General features: G+C 39.6%; 1 long non-coding RNA gene across 1 annotated transcript; it reads right to left on the bottom strand.

Annotated features, from left to right (window-relative positions):
* Nucleotides 1-5654: 5654 nt before the first annotated feature.
* Nucleotides 5655-6829, bottom strand: LOC146805624 (uncharacterized). Its single transcript, XR_014967482.1, has 4 exons — nt 6787-6829; nt 6286-6372; nt 6096-6188; nt 5655-5739 (listed from the first exon to the last, which is right to left on the bottom strand). It is a non-coding gene; the product is annotated as an uncharacterized LOC146805624 (long non-coding RNA).
* Nucleotides 6830-11131: the final 4302 nt, after the last annotated feature.

Raw genomic sequence — 11131 nt, 5'->3', positions numbered from 1 at the left:
AACGTTAGTCCTGGTATCCCTGCAGCTAGATGCACAATTTCATCCCGGCACGCTCCCGCTTGAAAGGGATGGAGCAGTGCCAGGCATGTTAATGACATAGTTAATTTAAATCACAATGACTTTGCCCCTCTGTCTTTTGTGAATTGTGGTTTCTGATGCATGTAAATGTTATTCTTGAAAGATGCTAATAGTCTTTTCTTTGGTCAGTCTGGCACATTTCATCACTGCTTAATTGTTTTCCCGTACAGTAACATCATTCTGCACATGCAATTAATTTAAAATAATATTTTTTTATACAAAACCATGCTATTTGTTTTTATAATAGGAATGTTCAAGGTTTGCTACATTTTAGACATTTTTATCTATGGGTGACTGATTGATGTCACAGCCATACCTATTAACTATTTTAGACAAAATTAATAATATTATTTTAATCCTCAGTGTTTATGTAGTTCCCTAGAGGGCTCTCGGAATCAAACGTGCACAATTTTCTCAGAACCCCCTATGAGCTTTGTACTGTCTAAAATCTGCGCAGATATTGACATATTGTCATTGGACCTGCAGTTCATAATGTTCGACTGGTCATTCTCCCAATTTACCCCAACACTAGGTACTGACACTTTTATATACCTCAAGTCCATGTGCTAGAGCGTAGGCGGATTGTGGGAGAGCAGATATTTATAGATGCATGTTTTTGGATTCAGTAATAAACGCAACGACGCATCTTTGGATTCAATGAGTTGATCAGTCGGATGGACAGATGGGTACCACAAGATACCAAAGACAACCGGAAGTTCACTGACTGGACATATTGCGTTATATAGCATTAGAAATCACATAACTCACTCTAGCCCACAACACCAGAATGTGTGGGCAGTGAAAAACACGTGTAAATCATTGGTTCCTACAATGCCGCATTTAGGACAAATATGTAATTCTTTCTCTGCATTATGGAAAGCTTCTTATGTGTACAGTGGAGCCTATGTATGATGAAAACAAGTGTTTTTCTTGAAAGAAGCATTTTTGGCAACTATGTGTAATAGATCATTAAATAATGGGCATACATGTGCAGAATTCATTGTTGGCAAACATCTTCAGACCTGCTTCACTGGCGCTATTTTGCATCCCAGAGGGTCGTTTATCACTTACCACTACGACAGGTGTTTATTATAAGGACTTTGCGCCCTTCGGTCCACTTCCAAGTCAAAGCCTAAGGAGTCCAACACCAATGCTTTTTTGGAGGGCAGGGTTGCCAGTTTTCAAATATGTGTACCAGGACAAGGCTCTGTCAGCTGCACCAGAAATGCATTGCCTAGGGTGAAGATTCACTTCGAGCCCCATTCACAAAAGAAATCTGAGACAAAATCCTAGCTTTACTACTCCTAAAAGCCTTTTGTGAATACCAAAAGTCGTAAAGTTAGGATTTTTTCTCAGTTTAGGAGTAGTAAAGTTAGGAATCCTAACTTTACTACTCCTAAATGCCCTTTGTGAATTCCGAAAGTCGTAAAGTTAGGATTTTGTCTGGGATTACTCTTGTGAATCAGGCCCTCCATTCCTAAAGTCACTCACCTTCTAAATCCCGCCATCTTAAGTTGTGGGCTGAGTGCATCTAGTAATAATATCACAGTTCCTGGTGAAACACAAAGATGATGACCTGGAACGAAGCTACCCACACTGGCCACCTAAATTCATACATGATTTCATGGCAGAAACATTTGGGGCCTATTCACAAAGGCCTTTTGGAGTATGTAAAGTGGTATTCCTGTAGTGCCCTTTTATGTACTCCTACGTGACCTTGTAAATTAGCTCCAAAACATCTAAAGTGGAAATAAAATAGGAATATTTAGGTTGTTATAGTTACAGTTATGTGGAAAGATACATTACCATTTACACATTTACCATCCCATTTACTTTACCTTATCTTACTATTATCTCATAATTGTTTCTATAACACATATGTTTTGCATCATGTGATGTATCATTACATCATCTGAAGGTTAGAGTGAAGTTTAGCAAAAAGGTAGCATTATAAAAATTTTAAGGCTTAGGGTTAGATTTACGGTCAGGGTTACAAATAGTGGTACTACTAGGTTTAGGACTAGGACAGGGGTTCGGGACTGGTGATGAGATAAAGTCTTTACAAGCCAATGATGCTGAGATTGTGTTACTCTAGAGATTGATCATTGCAATGTTTGTCAAGTAAGTTAAATAGATTTAACGTTGGAATATCTAATCTAGAATTAATCAGTGAGATATAATTTTTCTAAAGTATGCTTTGAAAAAGGTTAACAATTGCTATTTAAATTCCTCACCTTGCAGCACCTACTTTACTCTTCTTGGGAAAAAAGATATGGAATTTAAAAACACCCCAGTCAGCTCTTTGGATCCCTGGTCATGTTATCTTCTGTTTATCACTCAAGATATTGAACCATTTCCAGCCATTACCAAGACCCGTCTCAGTGAGCACATGACCTGTGGCGTATCAACCACTCCAAAGCCCAGGAACCACTTCCCACCAAGGGAATCAAATTCGTCCAGTTAGGCCAGACACCAGAATTAGTGTCTCTACCACTTAACAATGCCTAGGTAATGTGCCTTGCAACAAACTGGTGAATCAAAGCCCCGGACCAACATTTTGTCAAATTCTACCAATCTAGCTCACCACCAGAAGCACTTCTCCATGATTTCATACTCCCAGGTCTGTTGCCCTGCTGCACATCAGCCAGGGCATCAGCCAGGGAAGCACACAAACCACTTGCCACCACTTTCATAACCTAAAATACACCTTACAAAGGCCACACAAAGGGACCTCATTATGCCCAGAAGCTCTATGGTCTTATGGCCTGCCACAATTCAGTCAATCAAAAACCAGGACTGCCATTTGCTTCTCAACTCAAATTATTTGAGTCAATATCTCAAAGTGTACAGTGCCTGGGTGCCCTCATGTAAGGGTAGATGGGATGAAAAATCACCTATTTGGGCCTGGTAAAAACTGATTAGGACATACATTGCATACCTCATGTAACACTCTACGATGACTTTCATCATGTTACATCCTCATCACCTCTCTGTGTAATATCATAAACAACACAAGCACAAGCAATCTCACACCTCAGTCATCTGCCAACCACTCAACCTCCTCATTATCTGAGGTGGGGCTAGGCGCTGACAAGTATGGCAACATTCCGGGAAATACAAAGAGAGGGGCCCCACAGACTATAGGGACAAGGCACCAATTAAGAATTAAATGTCAAATATATAATTCCCTTTAGAACCACTTATCAAATACAAACACACCTGCCACTCACATTCAAATATTCATAACCCAAAGGGAGCACAACTACACAGGATGTGGGAACACATGTTCAATTTAATAAAAATGTAAGGTTTTGATTAAAACATTCAATAAAAATTACATCATAATACACATTAAAAAGCCATAAACCCTACACATTGGATCATATAGAAAACGGAAAGACCCTAAAAAGACAATCCCATTTGCCATCAGGATGTTAATTTGAGAAAATACATGGAAAACACACAGCAAAGATACAAGTTCTCTGTCAAGATGAGGCTCTGTAACGCACAAATTTAACAACAAACACAGCGTTGACGCATTTCGGTGGGGTGAATTTGATTAAACCACCTTCTTCAGGACTATAAACATATATCTTCTTCTCTCTTATATTACACAACGATACTATTCAAGAAAAAATATACAACTGTAAACCATATTCTGATACATCCATACAATGTCAATCACTTAAACAGTATAATTCATTTCGTGTGTTTGTATTTCAAACAATAACAATAAGTGCTTCAGCATCCACATCCATGTGCTTTCCCCACATTCAGGACGTCCCTTCAACATCCATCCTACCCTCATATCGGCGAATTTTTCTATTTTAAATCTCAATCATGCTCATTTGCACCTCTGTACCTATCATGATTGACTTACCGGTGGGGAACACTCGATGAGATGCCGTAATTAATTTGGGACACTTATCGGTAACATTGGTGCAGTTCAGAACACAAAATCTCCCCCTGCTTCCACGGACGGAATGATTTCACAGTCACACGCACATACACACATCATACGCTGGTGGGGCCCATAACACCAACTTTCATTCTCTCAAACTATCCGTGCCTACAGAGGGATCTCAAAATCCCGAACTACAGTTCCTTTGGATAGAGGAAACCACATCTACTGAATTACCCTAACAGTTCCTCCATCCGGAGGTCAATTGAATCATTTAGTTGTAATGGAAATTTGATGAAACACTTAACTCTTAATTTACTCAATAATCATTTCAAAGAAATAATCACCCGACACAGTTCTTAAAATAATGATTTTCTTTATCTAATTAAAATGCAGGTTAAATCCTAATAATGCAATATTATCTTTTGTCATATTTACCTATTCTGGCTAATTGTCGTTCTCTAATTCAGAACTGGTCCTCAGAAAATTCATCAGAGTCCTAAAGTCCTGTCCTCTTCTGTCAGCATAAAGATCTCTCGCGAAAGGCAGCATGGAATGTCGCATAGAGTAGCATCGATCAGCTAAGGGTCTTGGCAGTCGGGATCTCAGCTTCTAGGGTCTCGGCTAATTTTCCCTCTCTGGACTACTAATATTTATACTAGAATTTACATATAACAGTTAAATTTTCATAATTCCCAGGCCGTGGATTGGCTGAATTCAAGCTCGCCTCAATACATTAAGAAACATTCTCCAAAATTCACATGGGGATAAATATCCGCTTTTGGTGTATGTGAAAGGCTGTTCTCAGGTCACGAAGTATCAGTCTATTGTAAATAGGTAGTTCATGTATCCACATTAGCAACAATTGCTTCACGTTCAGGGACATTGGCACTTCGCCCAGGGAAGTCTTCATGGGCCTGGTCTGTCGGTTCATGGAAAGGCCACAAACGAAGTCAATGCAGGCGCTTTTCTCCATTATTCAATTTATGAAGTCATGTACTTTAGTTAGGATTCAGTCGGCGGCCATCTTTTGTTAGGCCAGGATGGTCAACTTTTAAGTAAAGAAACACAAAATCGTAATTAATACATAGAAATGATTAAACAATGTTTTTCCCTTGCTAATACCCTTATGTGTATGCATTTACCTAGCCATATGCAACATTTAAAGCTGTTAATGCTGGTTTATTTAAGCGCAAATTACATTACCACTGCCAAACAACACTTATTGCTTTTAATATGCGTACAAACTTAGTTCACTTATTATTTTAGCCATGCAGATGCTTTCCCCGTGTATTCTCTCGGTTAATAAGGTTGATTAATATTATCACAACACTCTGTTAATCATTAAAATTAGTTGTTAGTCTTTTTTAATCTAAACTTATATAAATGGATTGGGTATATAAAAATAAAACATTTTACCAGCTCCATCAACATCACCATATAGCTGCACATGAAGAAATATATATATATATATATATATATATATATATATATATATATATTGAAAAAAAGATTGGGTTACAGGTAAAATTGCCCGGCGCCTAAAAGTCTCAGACACTGGTCCCCACCAGTGTAGTTTCAGAATATTAAACACAAGTACATCTGAGAGTCATAAATATACACAGATTCCAAACTATGTCACAAAATAGTCTTCTTCTTCATTCAATTCATGAAGCTTTATTTTCATTTCTTTAGAGGTCACAGTTCACATCGTTTACAAGAGCCAACACGTGTTTCGCGCCACCTGCGCTTCTTCAAGGCTGTTACATAAACAAAATAATACACTTAAATAACAGATATGTCTAAGTAGATCCGACATGCTAACATAGAACCAACATATACTTAACATCATTAGAATACTATTTATTACACCACGTCTCAATTATTTATGAGAGTAATTTAAATTAAACAGAGAAAAATTAAACAGAGAAAAATGGTGAAACTGAAAAACAAGTACAGAGATGGTTTCTAAGTACAATAAGAAGTGAAAGCAAAATGATAAAGGAAAAGGAGGGGCTAGCATATAGATACACCAGCCTAATCTAGAATTGCTGTTAGCAGTGCACTTTGTAAAAAAAATTTTATTATTTATTATTGGAGCAGGAGCAGAATTTACCTCATCTTCAATGTATTGTCCCCTTTTTTAGCAAGGGTAACGGTTGTTTCTTTCCCGCTAGGCAAAGTATTCTACATTTGTTCGAAGTAATTCCTAAAATTAAAATTTGCTCAATTATTATTCAAAAGTGATGCCCATATAAACTAAATTTAATTTTTTACCAGCCAATCTTATAGTAATAAACTCTCACCTTTTTAAAAAAGTACATTCTAATTCGACGATCTTGTTGATGAAAATAAGTCAGTCAGTATCTTTCTTTAATGATCCATGATACGATCTGAAATCATATAATAAATAACAATCTATTTGTTCCCCATGACTCACTATTAGGAGAAGGACATTATTCTTCTATTTAAATATCTGTACTGATGATAATCTCGTTTCTAGGCTATATATATTCCTAGAAGGACTCTAGTTATTTCATACGGTTTCTATATATTCCTTTTGAACGGTTATTAGTTTATTGAAAAATATCAAAGGCAGAGAGCATCGCTGATAGCTATAGGAGATTCAACGGTAGCCTGATCTAAAGAAAATGGGGAAGATAGAATTCCAAGGCAAGTAATTTAATCTAAAAACACTTTAACTAAGACCAAAATTTATTCCGCTGTCATTATTAAGTTCTACTCAAACTGAAATACTTTTTACCTAAAATCGGGTCTAAATTGCAGTGTCCACACCATATTCTTACCGCTAGTAGGGAAGACGTCCCGTATTCTCCGGTTCCAATTTGCTTTCGCGAGTCTAGTAACGGTTGATTCTTGCCGCTATATATACTTTTGTCCTAATTGGACATTTCAAAAAACGGCGGGAAAGAGTCTAAGCGTTCGCTTCGATCTACATGCTGGATTTGCTCATTTTTTAAAATATGTTATAAAGAAGGATGTTATCCTAACAAAGGCATTATCTATTTAAATTATTTTATTCCTGCAAACTCCCATAGTGGGATACATGTTCATATATTCTTAATCAAATACGAGAAATTGGTATAATAAGCAAAAGAATTTTCTCTTTATTGTTATTGGCTATCCTTACCCTGTGGGGATTCGAACCCCTAACAGGATTATCATAGAAACGTTCTGGTTTAACACGTTGAGCCATATCTTCTCATATGCAGCGCTAATGAAAATAACTCTAATAATATGAAAAAAATATATATAAAGAGAAATATCCCTTATAAGTCAGATAGTGATTCAGTTACTATTAGTTTGTCTTTCTATCAACATAGGACTAAACACCCACATATGTTCTATGAATAATTAGTCTTATTATACACGATAGGTCATATGTTCTCATATGTAGGGCTTATAGGAATATTTAAAATGATGTGTTGGGAGAATCGCCAACATTTGTTATTTACATGAAATCAGCTATTTTAAATACATATTGTATATTATACAAATATCAGTAGGAAAAAGTAAAATTAAGAGATATATATTATAAATTTTCTGACCATGAGCGTTCCGTTGAAAAACGAACCCAAACCCATATATCGTTAATAGGGAAGGGTTTTGCATGCGTAGCCAGTGGGCCAGTAACTTTCGAGTCGTAATGTTCATTAGATAATGCACAGTCAAGGATGAAATTAAATATTAAGCCCGCAACAAATGTGAGCAATTGTGAAGTTAATAAGTTACTCTATTTGAAAAGAGAGTTGAGCTTACAAAATTTCATGTTTATCTCACTGATGTGCAGGCGGTTGGGGAACTATGGAGTATTCAATAATATATTGCAATTTGAATTAAAAGTACAAAAACGATCTTTAAAGAGTCTGAACTGCACACTAACGGTCGTAAAATAAGAAGTTCAAATTTATTTTAATAGAGTGTATATCTATCGATCTACATTGAGTCCAAACTGTACAGCCTGAAGTTTATTTATCCAGTACGTTTCTCTACATCTTAGTTTTGCTTCCAAATCACCGCCTCTTCTGTCAGTAGTGACTTGTTCAATGCCCATAAATTGAATATCACTTACTTCAATGCGTTTGTGATGTTCTTTAAAGTGGACGGCCATGGGATATTTTGGATCACAATTTTTTATCGCTCTGAGATGTTCCATCCATCTAATTTTTAACTTTCTCATAGATGAACCAACATAAATCTTTTTGCATACACATGTCATTATATATATACAGTGACTCGTATTGCAATTTATGAAACTTTTAATAGTAAAAATATTCTTATTGGAGTGATCACTGAACTTTGTTGTTTTATTAATGACATGTTTACAACAGATGCATTGACTGCATCTGTATGATCCTGGGGTTAGTGAGTCTTTGCTCGATATCTTATTGTCACTATCACTATATAAAATAGGGTATGTCATAGTGTCACTAGGACTCAAAATATTCCTTAGTGTAGGTGCTTTCTTATATACCATATTGGGTTTGTTACCCAGAAGATCGGAGATATCTCTATCGACAGTTAGCACATCCCAATACTTACAAAGAGATTTAAAAACCCTATTGTTACCATCACTATAGGTCGTAATATATCTGATGGTTTCCTTTTGAGCCTTTTCTGATTTTGGTCTGTCATATAGTAATGTATCTCTTTTCACTCGTAGTGCTCTCTTTCTAGCTTGATCAACAACCTTTTTTTCATATCCTCTTTCAAGAAACCGTTTTGTTATGTCTGGTAGTTTGATATTCATTATCATCACTACAATTCCTCTTAGCTCTTAAAAATTCCCCATATGGGATATTATGGATCTGTCTTTTAAGATGACCGGATCTTGCGTGCAGAATAGAGTTAGTTGAAGTTGGTTTTCGATAAAGTCTTGACTCTAAACGTCCTTGGTGAGCATACATTTCAACGTCTAGAAAGACAATTTTCTCAGTACTATATTCTAAAGTAACTTTTATATTGTATTCATTGGTGTTCAAAAAACTATGAAACAGTTTTAATTTGTCTTCACTTCCCTGCCAAATCATAAAAATGATCATTGATATGATGGGAGGCGTCCAGCTGCACCCACTTGGATCTTAAGAGCGGGACTACTCAGACCAGAGTGCAACAGTGCACACGCCTACTCAGCGAGACCTCTACGCCCACTGGGGCGGAACTTACTTTAATAAAGAGGTGTGCCTATCTCATCGCAGGTGTTCGTCCTTCTATTGACAGTGATCAAGGAAGTTGTTTCCGAAACATGTTTGGCTAGTGCTAGAGGGTGGAGGCTGGCTCCGCTGCTGTCCTCACGATGGAGGTACTAACCCCCCGTGTGTGGCCTTTCCTCTGAGGGCAACCTTTGGTTTTTCATGTTTGGCGGCTGGTCCGGCCGCGGAGAGGCCCGTCGCTGTTACAGCGGATCCTGGGTCTATTCATTTGAAGACCTATGTGGACCGGGGGGCACACAACTGTGAGTGACATTGCTACTGGCGGTGGCGTCATGAATTTACCCTTAAGCAAACCCACTGGGGTTAACATTGATATGATGGGAGGCGTCCAGCTGCACCCACTTGGATCTTAAGAGCGGGACTACTCAGACCAGAGTGCAGCAGTGCACACGCCTACTCAGCGAGACCTCTACGCCCACTGGGGCAGAACTTACTTTAATAAAGAGGTGTGCCTATCTCATCGCAGGTGTTCGTCCTTCTATTGCCAGTGATCAAGGAAGTTGTTTCCGAAACATGTTTGGCTAGTGCTGGAGGGTGGAGGCTGGCTCCGCTGCTGTCCTCACGATGGAGGTACTAACCCCCCGTGTGTGGCCTTTCCTCTGAGGGCAACCTTTGGTTTTTCATGTATGGCGGCTGGTCCGGCCGCGGAGAGGCCCGTCGCTGTTACAGCGGATCCTGGGTCTATTCATTTGAAGAACTATGTGGACCGGGGGGCACACAACTGTGAGTGACATTGTTACTGGCGGTGGCGTCATGAATTTACCCTTAAGCAAACCCACTGGGGTTAACATTGATATGATGGGAGGCGTCCAGCTGCACCCACTTGGATCTTAAGAGCGGGACTACTCAGACCAGAGTGCAACAGTGCACACGCCTACTCAGCGAGACCTCTACGCCCACTGGGGTGGAACTTACTTTAATAAAGAGGTGTGCCTATCTCATCGCAGGTGTTCGTCCTTCTATTGCCAGTGATCAAGGAAGTTGTTTCCGAAACATGTTTGGCTAGTGCTGGAGGGTGGAGGCTGGCTCCGCTGCTGTCCTCACGATGGAGGTACTAACCCCCCGTGTGTGGCCTTTCCTCTGAGGGCAACCTTTGGTTTTTCATGTTTGGCGGCTGGTCCGGCCGCGGAGAGGCCCGTCGCTGTTACAGCGGATCCTGGGTCTATTCATTTGAAGACCTATGTGGACCGGGGGGCACACAACTGTGAGTGACATTGTTACTGGCGGTGGCGTCATGAATTTACCCTTAAGCAAACCCACTGGGGTTAACATTGATATGATGGGAGGCGTCCAGCTGCACCCACTTGGATCTTAAGAGCGGGACTACTCAGACCAGAGTGCAACAGTGCACACGCCTACTCAGCGAGACCTCTACGCCCACTGGGGCGGAACTTACTTTAATAAAGAGGTGTGCCTATCTCATCGCAGGTGTTCGTCCTTCTATTGCCAGTGATCAAGGAAGTTGTTTCCGAAACATGTTTGGCTAGTGCTGGAGGGTGGAGGCTGGCTCCGCTGCTGTCCTCACGATGGAGGTACTAACCCCCCGTGTGTGGCCTTTCCTCTGAGGGCAACCTTTGGTTTTTCAAGTTTGGCGGCTGGTCCGGCCGCGGAGAGGCCCGTCGCTGTTACAGCGGATCCTGGGTCTATTCATTTGAAGACCTATGTGGACCGGGGGGCACACAACTGTGAGTGACATTGTTACTGGCGGTGGCGTCATGAATTTACCCTTAAGCAAACCCACTGGGGTTAACATTGATATGATGGGAGGCGTCCAGCTGCACCCACTTGGATCTTAAGAGCGGGACTACTCAGACCAGAGTGCAACAGTGCACACGCCTACTCAGCGAGACCTCTACGCCCACTGGGGCGGAACTTACTTTAATAAAGAGGTGTGCCTATCTCATCGCAGGTGTTCGTC

Source organism: Triturus cristatus, chromosome 8 (genome assembly GCF_964204655.1).
Source record: "Triturus cristatus chromosome 8, aTriCri1.1, whole genome shotgun sequence".
Lineage (NCBI taxonomy): Eukaryota > Metazoa > Chordata > Amphibia > Caudata > Salamandridae > Triturus > Triturus cristatus.
Note: the sequence above shows the minus strand (reverse complement) of the source record. Positions and strands in the feature narration are given on the sequence as shown.